Source organism: Taudactylus pleione, unplaced genomic scaffold, assembly GCF_031769625.1.
Source record: "Taudactylus pleione unplaced genomic scaffold, aTauple2 ptg000366l, whole genome shotgun sequence".
Taxonomy (NCBI): domain Eukaryota; kingdom Metazoa; phylum Chordata; class Amphibia; order Anura; family Myobatrachidae; genus Taudactylus; species Taudactylus pleione.
The window spans coordinates 3,173,902-3,190,206 of NW_028284767.1; positions in this window are offsets into that span (position 1 = coordinate 3,173,902).

Genomic DNA, 16,305 nt, shown 5'->3' on the forward strand with positions numbered 1-16,305 from the left:
GTCATTTGGGAAGGGATAAGACGATGGAGAGAATAGCCTCTCGGTTCTATTGGCCAGGTGTTTATGGTGAGGTCTTATGGTTCTGTTCCGCTTGTTCAGAGTGTCATAAGACAACAGTAAACTGACCACCTCCTGCCCTGCTGATCCCTCTCTAAATTGTAGGGGTCCCCTTTGAAAAAAATAGGGGTTTATTTAGTGGGTCTAATTCGTCTAAAGGCTATAAATTAATTTTAGTTGTGGTTGACTATGCCACCCGTTATCTGGAGGCATTTCCCTTAAGGGTTGCTACAGCCAAACAGGTAGCGACTAAGAGCTGTTTTCCAGGGATGCATTACCTAAAGAAATTCTTACCAACCAAGGGACAAACTTTATGTCTAAGTTAATGCAGGGGGTGTCAAAGTTTTAAAAATTAAATCTGACAGAACCTCAGTATATCATCCCCAAACAGATGGCTTAGTCAAAAGATTTAACCATACACTAAAGTATATGTTAAATAAGTTTATAGAGGCAGAAAAAAGGTCAGATAAGCTTCTACACTATTTATCTGCAATCATGGAAGTGCCCCAGGATTCTACTGGATTTGCGCCTTTTGAGCTTCTTTATGGGAGGAAGCCATATGATGTTCTCGACCTTCTACGGGAAGCATGGGAAGAACAACCAATAGATGCGAAAGCATCCTTCAATTTGTGGTCCACATGCCTAATCGCATAGACCTACTAGGTCAATTGGCAGGGAAAATTTGGTAAATGCACAGGAGGCTCAAAACCTTCTCTATAACCATAATGCCCAAACTCGAGTTTTTTCACCTGGGGATAAATTCCTTTTGTTGTTACCTATTCAGGGAAGTAAACTACTGGCAAAGTGGCAAGTGCCATTTGAAGTAATTAGAAAGATTGGCGTAAATGATAAAGTCTTTTAACCAACCCGTAAAGGTAGGCAGATTTACCATGTTAACCTGTTGAAAGCATGGTAGGATCAAGAGGTGTTTTTTGTAGACCCTAGTAATGCCCATAGTGCCCTTGGGACCTGATTCAGACCCAGTCGCTAAGTTGCGCTCGCTCTGAGCAATTTTCGCCCATTTACGCATGCGTATAATTCTCAGTGCGCATGCGCAAGCCTTTATTTGCGATGTGATTTTGGTTGCTCGTAAGCCACTATCAGGTCGCTACTTTGAGTGCCGTTTGTCGGTGGTAACTGGGGAAGGTGCTTGTAAACGGGGGAGTGGTGTTGCAGATGCAAGCAGGTCAGGCCGCCAAAATGCTGTTTAAAGGGCATGCATAATTAACAAAGTAGCGTCATTTACACGTCACCTGCATGTATTTCAACCTGCACTGATAGCTGTGCTTGCACTGGATTAAGGCAACCACAAGGGCTGCGAGCAGCTTCCATGGCTCTCGATGTTCTGATTAATCCTACATTTCCCGGAGATGATGTGTGTTGCAAGTGGCAAGGGGGTGTTTTTAAACAGTTGTGAGCACTCAGTGCCGTAGCATGCTAAAACATAGTGGGCATCCTTACGCGATGCAGTGAAAGCACTTCATTTAAATATCTGGCCCCTTTTTGCCAGCAAGCGGCTGCAACTTGTGATCAGGTCTGAATGAGTTCCTTGGTCCACAGGTTCCTCAGTATGTAGGGTCTCTACACCCTTTGAATCTTTGAATTCAGACAAGCTGATGTTTTTTACGATAAACCAGGGAAAACCAATTTAGTCTTACATGACATTGTAACTCCACCTGGCATAGTAATTTGACCCTATAGACTTCCAATGGAAAAACAAGTGCAGGTAATCAAGCAAATACAAGAAATGTTGAAGTTAGGGGTAATTGAGGAGTCATCTAGCGACTGGTGTAGCCCCATTGTCTTGGTCCTGAAACCACAAGATTCTGAATAGACTTCCGCAAAGTTAATGCAGTGTTCAAATTTGATGGCTACCCAATGCCAAAAGTTGATGACCTGCTTGATAGGTTGGGTTCGGCCAGATATATTTCTACCCTTGATCTTACAATGGGATATTGGCAAATTGAGCTGACAGAGGAAGCTAGGAAGAAAACTACTTTTTCTACTCCGCTGAGCCTCTTTCAGTGGAAAAGAATGCCTTTTGGCTTGCATGGTGCCCCGGCATCTTTTCAGGGGATAATGGTCCAGGTGCTTCATCCTCATCAGAATTATGTTGCAGCATATTTGGATGATATTGTCATATATAGTCAGCATTGGAATGCCCATGTTAATAGGCTTAGGGATGTTCTTCAGTCTTTGAGAGAGGCAAGTTTAACTGCTGATTTGAAGAAATGTGTTCTAGGTAACAATTAAACCAAGTACTTAGGGTATGTGGTGGGCAGTGGGTGTCTGAAGCCCCTTGTGAGTAAGGTACAGGCACTAGCTGATGCCCTAGTTCCAATTAGCAAGAAAGAGTTATGGTCCTTCTTGGGTTTAGCAGGCTATTACAAGACATTTTTGCCTCAATTTTCTACCTTACCGGCTCCATTAACAGATCATTTGAAAAATTCTGCTCCAAATAAACTTGAGTGGTCTAGGGACTGCCAGTCTGCATTCCCCAAAATCAAACATCTTTTGTGTAAAGGCCCGATTTTAAAGTCTCCAGAGTTTTCTCCAGATTTTACAGACGCCTCAGATGTGGGCTTGGGGGTAGTTTTGTGTCAGGAGTTTGATGGCATTGAACACCTTATTCTATATCTTAGTAGAAAGTTGTTTCCGTGAAAAATTAGGTATTCTGTTATAGAAAAAGAATGCCTCACTATAAAATGGGCCCTTGAGTCATTGAGATATCTTTGTGGGGCCAGGTATACTGTGGTTACTGATCATGCACTGTTAAAATGGTTACAGTCTATGAAAAAATCTAATGCAAGACTGACAAGGTGGTACCCGGCTCTCCAATCTTTTTCTTTTGAAGTCCAGTACAGACCGGGATGTCTATATATATGAATGCAGATTTGTTTTGTCCTGAACTGGGCTAGAGAGTTGGGCTTCCACAGCGGGTGATTTAGGTTCGCCCTCTAATGAGGATTGCATCTGACAGAGTGGGTCTCTCCCACATTCTGAGGAAAGGGTTAACCTCTATGTAGCCAGGGAGGAACCACACCCTTACCTCAGTTAAGACCAGCTAAGGTATAAAAACCTGGTAAGGTTAGTTAGTCAGTGGTAATGTGAGGGAGAGGTTGCACCTTTAGCAGCTCTCTCTATGCTGGACAATCTGAACCACGACTGTGATGTGAATACTCTGCTCATTTGAACTGCTGCCTCATGTAAGCTGAATAATTGGTTCTGAACTGTGACTGCCTTATATAAGAAGCCATTACACTGGCTATGCCTTTTTCACTCTAGAATAAAAATCTTACTTGCTTGCAACACCTCAGGCTCCCATTGGTCATCTGAAGTTACCTGCTAAGCAGTGGAGGCTCCAGAGCTGGGGCTGCAGAATAGCCCAAATTCAAATAAGGGAGCCACACCAACTGCCAGTGAATGTTTGGCAGTGTTTATTGTGACAGTTAGTGTGGCTCCCCTATTTGAATTTTGGTCTGCGCTGCTGCCCCACCTCTGGAATCACCACTGGTACTAAGTAGGGATGAGCGGGTTCGGATTTCTGAAATCCGAACCCCCCCGAGCCCCCCCTGATCCAAGTCAGGAACCGAGTCCGGCTCAGGTTTTCTTGCCTGACTTGGATCTCAAATCGAGGCAAAACGTCATCATCCTGCCTTCCTGGTCTCGCGGGTATAAAAGGTCTCCGCGTCGGTGCCATTTTCCACTCCGGCTGTGGTAAGTGAAAAGGGAGGGTGGGAGCTAGGGCTGGCTGGGCTGTGTTGTGCTGCTGTTGTCCATAGGGGCTGTGTCCACTCAGTCCATAGGGGCTGACTTGGCTGTGTTGTGCTGTTGTTGTCCATAGGGGCTGACTGGGCTGTGTTGTGCTGCTGTTGTCCATAGGGGCTGGCTGGGCTGTGTTATGCTGCTGTCATAGGGGCTGGCTGAGCTGCATTGTGCAGTCAGTTGTCCATAGGGGCTGTGTCCACTCCAAAGTCTATAGGGGCTGGCTGGACTGTGTTGTGCAGTGTCCCATAAAGGCTGTAGTCCTAAAGGGGTACTGTAGTGTTGTCCAGCATGGGTGCTCTTTGTGGGTGCGGCTCTCAATATGTGGGCCGTACCACCAGACAATTGCATGTGAGATTTATGGAACATAAGAGGAATGTGCTTATGAACTCCAAAACGAATTTCCTGTAAAGACACATGACAGATTATCAAAAGGGTAATGTGACTAATATTAAGATAAAAGCAATAGAACAGGTGAAAATTACAAAAAGGGGGGATAGATACAATAGATTATGCAGAAGAGAGGCCTTCTGAATCTATAGTTTAAAAACATTGGGCCTGATTCAGAGCCACTCGTAAGCGGCAGCTAGTTCGCTCCGAGCGATGTTTGCCCAACTGCGCATGCGTACGGATCGTTATACGCATGCGCGAACCAGTCAGTGCGGCTGAAATTCATGTGCTCGCAAAATAGCGAATGCCTGCTAATTTGAGTGACAGGATGAGGCGTATGTGGGTGGTAACAGGGGAAGGTGCTTGAAAACGGGGAGTGGAGATCCGATCGCAGGCGTGCTTAAAGGTCAAAACGGGCATTTTATGGGTGTGCATATTTAAAACAGCAGCGTCATTGACCACGTCACTGGGTTATTTTAGAGCCAGAACTGCTCGCAAAATTGTGGTAGCAAAATCAACCACAAGAATAGCGAGGAGTTCATACCCTGTTCGATGTACTCGATTAATCTAATAAATAGCGGACATGACGTAGGATGCGAGCGGCCAGGGGGCGTAGTTTCCCAAAAAACGTTTTGTTCGCTCGTTCAGACCTAGAGGCGTGAACAGACCGCAAACAGCGAACGGTTCATTTGAATAGCCACCCCTATTTTCTGGACGAGCGAGCGCAAATAGCGACTGGCTCTGAATCAGGCCCATTATGTCCAGGAGGTCTAAACGATTCAATTGAACTTAATAATGTCTAGGGGGATTGTAATAGAAATTAAATATTATCTTCTGCACTGGATATGCTTTTAGATTAGTATAATTAATTAAGTTGGGATAGACAAAACCAATGTTTAGAGAATATAAAATGTACCTAGAGAATAGAAGTTTTTTAGGTGGTTTATGCATTATGTAAATTTATATTAACTAATCAGTAATTTTTAGTTAGATTATGTATGTATTAAATTTTTTTTAATATTGTGATGGATATATGTGTGGTATGTGACACTATAGCTGATAAATGGTCATATTAACCAATTGACATAACTTGTAAAAGGTTGTTAAAAAATATAAATGAAATGGCCCTTAAAATGGGTTAAAGTATATAAATAAGAGATATACAAATGGCCGTCAAAATGTTTATAAAAAATAAGTTAAATACATGGGAGGAATAGAATATGTCAAACTCCATTAGATATGGAGTGGAAATGGCCGCTGAAACGCAAAGGAAACTCTCTGGCACGCATGACCAAATTAAATAGTCATCTAAAATGGCCGCTGAAACGCATATGACGTCAGTTGGAACGCACAAAACCGGAAGTAGCGGTAATATGACCCGTAACTGACAGGAAGAAACACAGCAGGATTGAATCCTGCAATTTGCAAATGATTAAGGAGGTATAAAAGCCCCATCTATAATATGGGGAGTATTCTGTCTGAGGAAGCCGCTGAGACTCTAAGAGAGGCGGGGAAATGCGTTACATCTTATCCACCAACGTGTATGCTCCACGTTACCTGTAGCATGCAGCAAGGACTATTCAGCTTTAAAGCACACTGAGGCTGGGAAGGATCACTACAAAATCCCTTTGCTAAGTTCCCAGTGAGTATTATCACATGGATATGTGCTAAAAAAGCCACTAAGAGAATTGAACTCTGAGATTTGCACCACAGTGTGTTAACCATCTAAGCGCTGGATTATATGCCTTTGCTTAATATGTTGACCATTTAAGTAACTGGACTATTGAGATTTGTACCTCAGTGTGATAACCATGTCAGTGCTGGATATGTGTTATAAAAACTACTAAGAGGATTAAATTCTGAGATTTGCACCACAGTGTGTTAACCATCTAAGCGCTGGATTATATGCCTTTGCTTAATATGTTGACCATTTAAGTAACTGGACTATTGAGTTTTGTACCTCAGTGTGATAACCATCTCAGTGCTAGATATGTGTTATAAAAACCAGAGGATTGAATTCTGAGATTTGCACCAAAGTGTGTTAACCATATAAACGCTGGAGCGTATGTCTTTATTTAATATGCTGATCATTTGAATAACTGAATTATTGAGACTTGCACCTCAGTGTGCTAACCATCCAAGTGCTGGACTATATGTTTTTCTCTAAAATTACAAAAAGGACTGAGATATTCTCTATTATGCTGACCATCTGAGGAATTGGATATTTATATCTGCGTTCTATATTTTCCAAAAAAAACGGATCATAGGGAAAACAAAGGATCACTATTGGTAGCATTATCCTTGGAATTTCCTACAGCCTTACACAAAAAAGCATGATCAGCAAATGCTGATTATATAAAATATATGTGGTTATTTTTAAATGTGCAGTCTCTGCATGTGTGGAGCATATAGCTACCAATTGATGGTACCATATCAATGGTGTTTCTTTCAAAGAGAGTAGTTTCTATCTATTGTTAATTGGAACAAATGGAATATTGTATATTATGTCTGCTCAATTTCTATAACTGTTTTTTCTCCCTTTTTTTTTTTTTTGATCATTATTGGCCAATTTTATCATTTTTTATTATTGTCATTGTATAATAAATATGTATATTATATACTGAAATCATTGTGTGGATTATCCTAGTGATTGCAGCGCTGTCTGTTATTTTTACTGTTTTACACTTCTATCTTCTAAGAAGGGTTGGCAATTCCCTTACATACAACAGATAGCTGCAGCAAAAATATTGGTTGTATCCATAAGTGCTTGGTTGGCTAGGCACCAGGATCCCTTCCCTTTGTTTTCTTTCCACCATTTGCACACCCTCTGCAAGTGCTGAAAGGAGCACCCACAGTCCACTTGCTGATATGCAAATTGAAGATGTCACTGTTGAAGTACAACAGGATGAGGATACTGGTGTAGCTGGCACTGAGGAGGAAGTTGGCGAGGAGGATTCTGGTAGTGATGTGGTTTGTTTAAATCAGGCTCCGGGGGAGACAGTTGTTGTACGTGGGATGAAAAAGCCCATCACGGTCATGCCTGGGCAGAAGACCAAACATTCCACCTCTTTGGTCTGGCAATATTTATATCCAAATCCAGACAATAACTGCCTTGCAATATGTACCATATGTAAAGGTGAAATAAGTAGGGGTAGGGACGTTAACTAGATTCCACTTCACTAGGCAGGCGATACCGAGAATGTACAAAGACGTCAGAAAAAGTGTCCTCAGTGTCCTAACAAATGCGGTTGTACCCAATGTCCTCTTAACCACGGACATGTGGACAAGTGGAACAGGGCACACTAAGGACTATATGACTGTGACAGCCCACTGGGTAAATGTATCACCTTACGCAGCAACAACAGCAGCGTCACCAGTAGCAGCATCTCAGAAATGCCAGCTCGTTCCAAGGCAGGCTACGCTGTGTATCACCGGTTTCAGTAAGAGGCACACCGCCGACAACCTCTTAGAGAAACTGAGGGAAATCATTGACCAGTGGCTTACCCCACTTAGACTCTCCTGGGGATTTGCGATATCTGACAATGCCACCAATATTGTGCGGGCATTACATCTGGGAAAATTCCAGCACGTCCCATGTTTTGCTCACACAATAAATTTGGTGATGCAGAATTTTCGGACAAATGACAGGGGCGTGCAGGAGACGCTTTGAGTGGCCCGAAAAATTTCTGTCCACTTTCGCCATTCAGCGACTGCGTGCCAAAGACTGGAGCACCAGCAAACACTCTTGAACCTGCCCCGCCATCACCTGAAGCAAGAGGTTGTGACGCAGTGGAACGCAACCCTCTATATGCTTCAGAGGATGGAGGAGCAGCAAAATGCCATTCAAGCCTATACATCCACCTATGACATAGGCAAAGGAGGGTGTATGCACCTGACTCAAGCGCAGTGGAGAATGATTTCCGTGTTGTGCAAGGTTCTCCAGCCCTTTGAACTTGCCACACGTGAAGTCAGATCAGACACTGCCAGCTTGAGTCAGGTCATTCCCCACATCAGGCTTTTGCAGAAGCAGCTGGAGAAAGTGAAGGAGGAGCTAAGAAGGAGCGATTCCGCTCGGCATGTGGAACTTGTGGATGAAGCCCTTCATTCGCTTTGCCAGGATTCCAGGGTGGTCAATCTGTTGAAATCAGACCACTACATTTTGGCCACTGTGCTTGATCCTAGGTTTAAAGCCTATGTGGTGCCTCTCTTTCCGGCCGACACAAGCCTGCAGAGGTGCAAAGTCCTGCTGGTGAAAACACTGTCAGCTGAAGCAGAACGTGACACGTCAATAGCTCCTTCTTCATTTTCTCCCGCAACTGGGGCTGCCAGGAAACAACTTAGGTATCCTAAGCAACCCGCTGGCAGTGATGCAGGGCAGGCAGGACCAAGTTTGGACATATGGTCTGGACTGAAGGACCTGGCAACAATTTCTGACATGTCTACTGTCACTGCATATGATACTGTCACCATTGACAGAATGATGGAGGATTACATTGGTGACAGCATCCAAGTAGGCATGTCAGACAGTCTGTACCTGTACTGGCAGGAAAAAGAGGCAATTTGGAGGCCATTGTACAAACTGGCTCTAAAGAGGGTGAAGAATCGGTGGATGAGGAGGATGAGGATGACATCTTGTCTCAGTAGAGCCAGTTTGTGCAGGGACAGATTAATTGCCAGTTTGTTTTGTGAGGGCCCCAACGAACCAATCATTTTAGCCACAGTCGTGTGGCAGACCATGGCGCTGAAATGATTGGTTTGTTAAAGTGTGCATGTCCTGTTTTTACAACATAATCCCAAGGACAATTCCATCTTGCACCTCTTTTTTTTCTTTGCATTATGTACTGTTTGGGGCCTAGTTTTTCAAACTGCCATCCTGTCTGCCACTGCAGTGTCACTACAAGATGGGCCACGTGTTTGTGCCGCCCACTCGTGTCGCTTAGCACAGTCATCCAGCTACCTCGGTCCAACCTTTTGGACTAAAAACAATATTGTGAGGTGTGAGGTGTTCAGAATAGACTGGAAATTAGTGGAAATTAATGTTATTGAGGCTAATAATAGCATAGGAACAGAAAAACCCACAAATTCTGTGATTTTAGCTGTTTTTATTCTTTTTAAAAAAATTAAAAAAAATACAGATCCAAAACACAAAACCCAGAACCCAAAACACGGAAGGGTAGTTTTGGCAAAACCAATCCAGATCCAAAACACGAAGAAAGATCCAGATCCAAAACCAAAACACGAAAAGTGGCCGGTGCACACCCCTAGTACTAAGTGACATTAGTGTGACATGTGGGACAAAAAGGCCAACCATTAAATGTTTGAATCTGCTAGCAGTTGTAAATCTACAAGAGTCAATAAATCCAGGGCTACCAGTGGCTACCAAAGCATGTTGTTGTTTGGCAACTTCAAAAGGCAGCATAACTTGGCAGCTGCCTGAACCCACATAGTTGCACACAATGAACTAATGGTAAATAAACAAACACACACACACACATACACTGACTTTCACCTTATTAGAATAATATTTTCCTAATCTGTTCTTAACGTTAAAAACTAGAGATGAGCAATTCAGTTTTGCAGAAACACAAACACCCAAACTTGGGGTTTCCAAGTAGAACTGAATCCTGGCTTGGGTCTTCCCACCAAGACCAGATCTCAAAACTTTAAGAGTCCCTCCCTTATGATCAGGTACCATTGTACACAGGAGAGTGTGTGGGCTGTAGTTGCTCTTCAAAATACCTATTAGGATATCATTATATTGGAGAAAGTTGTAGTAAGTAGATGAAGTAGATGAAAAGGGTGACTGCAGGCATCTTTGTCACTGTGTTTGTGTGTTTGTCAGACACAATAGCTAGCAACTGCAATCCAGTGCACTGCAAACTGTAAATAGGCTACTGTGTGTTTGTTAGAAATACAGTAGTAGCATCTACAATCCAGTGTTATAAACAGGCTGTTGTATAAGGGCCTGATTCAGAGCCGCTTGTAAGCGGCCGCTCGTTCGCACTGAGCAATGTTCGCACAACTGCGCATGCGTACGGATTGTAATACGCATTTGCGAACCAGTCAGTGCATCCGAAAATCGTTTGTTCGCAAAATAGCGAATGTCTGCTATTTTGAGTGACAGGAGGAGGCGTATGTGGGTAGTAACAGGGGAAGGTGCTTGAAAACGGGGAGTGGAATTCAGAACGCAGGCGTGCTTAAAGGTCAAAACGGGCGTTTTATGGGTGTGCATAATTAATACAGCAGCGTCAGCGACCACGTCACTTGGTTTTTTTTAGTCAGAACTACTCGCAAAATAGCGGTTGAAAAAACCAACCACAAGAATAGCGAGCAGTTCATACGCTGTTCGATGTACTCGATTAATCTAATAAATAGCGGACATGACGTATGATGCGAGCGGCCAGGGGGCGTATTTTTAAAAATTTCGACCGCAAGTTTTGCTCGCTCATTCAGACTTAGAGGCGTGAACAGACCGCAAAGTGCGAACGGTTCATTTGAATAGCCACCCCTTTTTTTTAAACGCACGACCGCAAATAGCGAGCGGCTCTGAATGAGGTCCTAAGTTAGTTAAAGTCAACTCCTTTCACTTGTTTTATTCACAGGGATATCTAATATATCTAAATTGCAGTATTTTAGTTATAGTGTCACTTTTGTATGAGGGTAGAGGCACTGTAATTTCAAGATTATTTGTCCAAAATATAGTATACTCTGCTATGTCTGAGTGGGTTGCACCCCAAATAAATCATATTTTCCTGTTATAAAAAATGAATATTGCAAAAAAAAAAAGAAATGTCAAGATTGTGTGTCTTTTGGAGGCAGTGTGTACTTACTCTGGGTGTTGTCATGTTCCTTTCAGCTGCACCCCAAACAATTAATTACAATGGAAAAAATACATGAATGTTTTTGGTGTCAGAAGAATCTGCAGTCTATTATAATTAAATTGAAATAGTATTTCAAGAGTGTGTGATTTTGAGAGGCAGCATATATTACTGTACTTACCATGGGTGTGGTGGTGTCCCAGTCAGCAGCACCCCAAAATAATTTTAAAAAGCCTTTTTTTCTGGTGTCTAAAACAATCTTGTTTTTCATAAAGGTAACAGTCCCTCATGTCCCTATTTCATTGTAGGGCTGTGTGTGAGTCTGACATGTCTGACACTGTAATAGTATAGAAACCTCTTTCCACCATTTCTGACCCTTCTGCAAATTTGGGGATGCACAGTAGTAAAAGTAATGATGATAATGATGATGGTTTAGACTGCCCACCCTCTAGTGTGTACTTTTAGAAGAGTGTTTAGCACAGCCGGGAACTTTGTGAGCAATCGGTGTATGAGGCTACTTCCAAAGAATATGGAAAAACTAATATTCATCAAAATGAACTACAAATTCTATGAGGAAGACCTTTGCCACCAATTGCAAAAACAGAGACTACAACAGTGTATTCCAGTGATGAGCGAATACTGTGTGAAGCTGATATTAACAATAAGAATGATGATGAGGATGATGCCATTTTGCAACTGTTAGCCTTAACCAAACCACCAATGTTTTCTTTTGTGGTGGTCTAAACTTCAGTCACAAAAGTGGCAGTCCCTATTGTTGAAATGCCTGGTTTATAAGCTGTGCATGTTCATTTTAACATATAACATAAAGGTGGGTAGAAGGGCCCAAAGACAATTCCATCATGCACTATTTTTCATTAGAGGATTTGCCAAGATTTTCTGTGATTGAGAGGCAGCATATATTACTGTACTTTATTGGGGAATAGATATTCTATATCTTGCAAGAACATACATCACCAGCTTCTCATTCAGATGCATAGGTTTCATTTCCGGCAGCTTCTCCACAGATATAGTTTCATCCTCCTTATCATCCTTTATGTGTGTTTGACAGGCAGCATATACTATTGTACTTACTAGGGCATTCATATTCTTCTGTATATTGGAAGATTTATCACCAGCTTACCATCCAGGCATATAGGCCCTGTTTCCGTCAGCTTCTCCACAGAGTATCTTCCATATCATCCTTTATTGTGTTGGTTTGACAGGCAGCTTATATTACTGTACATTACTGGGGTGTTGATGTCCTATATCTTGCAAGACCATCCATCAACAGCTTCTCATCCAAGCACATAGGCCTTAATGCTGAAGCTTCTCCACAGATACAGAGTAGTATCATCCTCCTTTTCATCCTTGTACACTTCAGTGTATTTAAATGTGTAATAATAAACTTTTTCTTACTTAACTACAAATATAAAACACTTGTCTACTACTGTATAAATGTGAGAATCTATAGGGAATAGAGAAAAAAAAATATCTGACAACCTGAAGATAAAAAACATAGAAAGAGACTAGATGATAGAAAAAAAAATAATGTTTATTTATATAATGCTTTTTTCCAAAGGTCACAAGGCGCTTTACATTTGCGATGTACAGTGGAGGCTGTCATTTTGGATGCACTACAATGGTTACAGTGTGTTTCTACATATTAAGAAATGCAAAATAAGAGGGAAACATCACTTCCACAGATTGTACTTCTTCCCCACAAAAATACCAGCATTCTTGGGCACACTACATAGGTTACAGTGGGAAAGATAAGCATTCTGTGGAGACATGTTTGCCCTAAAAACTAAACTAAAATAAAAATTACTTTCACTGTAAGAGACATCAATACTACAGAAGAGAGAAATAAATACCACACAAGTCAGTGGAAGGGAATTGGGACAGAAACAGAGAGACAGGGGTACAGAGGAGGAAAGAGACAAAGGGTGGGTATACACTGCACAGGTATATCTGTAGGTCACTCGATATCTGTAGATAATTGTTGTTCATATATACTGGATGACCATCGAGTGATCTGCAGACATATCTGTAGATGATGGTGGTTCATATACACTGAACGACCATCATCTTCCAGGCAGCTGTGGGTCCCGCTGGCCGGGGGGTGGGGGGATATGTCCGCCCCCCTTCCTGGGGATTCCTCTGCAAATATATGGGCGATTGACTGATCGCCCATACACACTTGTTGATGAACAGATATATCTGTCCATCGGCTGTGCAGCACAGCCGACGCGATACGTCTGTGAACGATGTCATTCACAGACATATCGCTGGTACACACTGGCTGACGGACACCAGATATATTGGTTGATCAATTGATCAGCCAATATATCTGTCAGTGTGTACCAAGCTTAAGGGAGAGGGGTGCAGGAGGGTATAAGAAAGACAAGGATGAGAGATTGGGAAGAGAGGCAGAGATAGGGGAAGGAAAAAGAGTAAGAGAGTGAAAGATGGGGGAAGAGATAGGGAAAGAAAACTACACCACAGCTAACGACACACAATTTGAACAAAATACTGGTCTGGTATAACTAGAAGAGTGGTGGAATGTGGAATGGGGAAGTGAGGAGCGGTCACCCCCTTCATGTAATACTTCTCTCCTGTCCACTACCACTGGCTGCTATATAGGTGCGCAGCAGCACATCTAGCAGTGTCTTGTGTAAGATAAGGTAGAATTTTGGATATGTTTTTTGATGTATGTAACATGATTTTGAGACAGATTGAATGTGGGGAACAAAGGACAGTTCAGAGTCAAGGATGACACATAGGCAGCAGGATTGTAGGATGGGGTTGATTGATGAGTTATCAACAGTGATAGAGAGATCAGGTTGGTAACTACTATTGTCTGATGAAAATATAATTCATTCTGTTTTGGAAATATTAAGTTTGAGGTGGGGAGATGACATCCAGGATGAAATGGCAGAAAGACATTCAGTGACACAGACCAATACAGATAGTGACATAATGGCAGAAACATTACATATGGGCAATTCTCTGCAACAGGGTATAATGCAATCCAGGAATGTAATCTTAATTCTTAACACAGATCCAGTAATATAGATGTTGACAGAAATGGCAGACAACAGGTGATAATAAAGCTGGCAGTTGTCTTACTAAGATTTACAGTGTATGGCAGAACATGTGATGGCTGATATCCAGAGAGCAAAATAAAGTCCAGTAAGCAAGGGTGGTCCAGCAGAGTGAGATCTGGAATACAGGTCAGAGTATATAAATGTCCAAGGGTAATCAATAAGAATGGTAAATATGATAGCAAATGGTGCACAGATGAGATTATACTGTATGAATGTCCAATGAAAATCCAGAAGAATGGTCAAACACTAGGGAAATCCAGCAATAATATAGCAGGGTACACAGTGAAAGTCAAGGCAGGCTAGTGCTCAGAGCGTAAGGGATACCTGGGAGGAACAGTTATTTAACCAGGCATGGCAGGTGCAGTTCATCAGGGAGTCTAAGATGCATTCATTAGCTGCTAAACACAGCCTATTTCTTGTACAAGTTAGAAGAGTAGTTCTCTTGTTCAAATTAGAACTACATGTTATGCTAAAAACTTGGTAGGCTGTGTTAGAAGAGCTCACCCTGCCTTCTGATGAAATCGGGGGTTACATTGCCCGGAGAAATGCGTCAAGGATATATGCTGCTTTCTGCCTTACTTTGGCTGCTGCACAACTTTACTTCCAGTGAACTGGGATCTGCTGCTATTAAGAACTTACACCATCCCCGGAGCTGCTGATCTCTAAAGTCGCTGACATCAGCTACCGCTATTACTGATTAACTAGATGTGGTTTGCCATTAGCCGCCAGCGACAAGTGAGTAGTGAACACCCGGCTACTACTGTGGTTTTCCCCTATCTACACGATTTTCCGTGGTTGCCAGCACCGCGAAGTATAAGGGGATTATACTGCCAGGGTGAGCTCTTATAACACGGCCCCACCATGAATAGACATTTGAAAATCATATTGTTTGCGACTAAGACCCACATCATTATTGCGGAGTGCATACTTTGTAACCACACCAACCGTTTGGGCTAAGGAACACACTTCTTCGGCAGATGACAATAATTATATGAGTGGAACCAGCACCCTATGGGATCTACCACATATGTGATTTAACTGTTAATAAGAGGTAAGAGACATCATTGAGGAACTTTCTATTCCAGCAATTCATTTGAAAGTTAAACACTTTCCACAGACTGTTCACTGGACACTTTTTTATTAGGTTTTATCAGTTTTGAGACATATTAGTCTAAATTGATTCATTTTGTTAACATTTAGGCTTATATATATTAAGCTACTGGTTGAATTTTATAATAATATCAATTCATGTGTATATATGTCTACTTACAATTATATTTGAATTATATTTAAAATAAAAGAGCAATATTGGACTCATCAACTGTGTCAGTTTTGAGTGCTCTACATTTTTCTACTTTTGTTCATTGTTTGTAAGGTGCAGAACCCACTTGTGAGCTGCCAGACATAGTAAGTATTGGGAGACAGCGCACCAGTTGATTCTTTCTTACATGTTTGGCTATTGCAATTATGTCCCCTTGAAGATTCAAGAATGTTGTGACAAATGTTTGTAGGACTGCATGCAGGAAGGCTTCGACATTCTGTAGAATTGGATCTCTGGAATCTATGAGAGGGTTTGCCTTCTAGAGTCTCCCTTCTAAAGGCCACCAGCATAATATGTAACATGTGAGCACAAGTGGGCGGAATTTCAGATGCATAACAGAAGTATTCCACAGACTGTTGTAATAAGTCATTCAATTGTCTGAGAACTCCATCAAAATACTGAAGATTGATGAAGAGTCTTGAACTTTGCAGGTCATAAGGGAAAGATTGCTCCAAAAATCCATCGTAGTGACTGTGTATGGTGATCTACTCACAATTTATGTTTGTGTGTTCCAAGCATTCCAAATACTCCATGCTTTATTAGACCCTTCATGATTAAATGAGTTATTAAACTTGCAACATTTTGTTTGAATCTTACTCCATAATTCCTTGTTTCCAATGTTTATGTCTTTTTGCTCAAATCACTTGTTATTAACACTTCTATTACTGGTCCTCCTGTCAAAGTTCATCAACATGAAGAGTCTCAAGTCTCTAGAGTGGTGTTGCAGTTATTAGCTGATTTAAAGGTAAACGGTCAAGAGGAAATATGTTAGTTAAAAGCTTTGGACACCCATGCACCCCGTTTTCTTCACATATTTCATACGAAATTTCCTCCTAAGCCCTATAAGGGG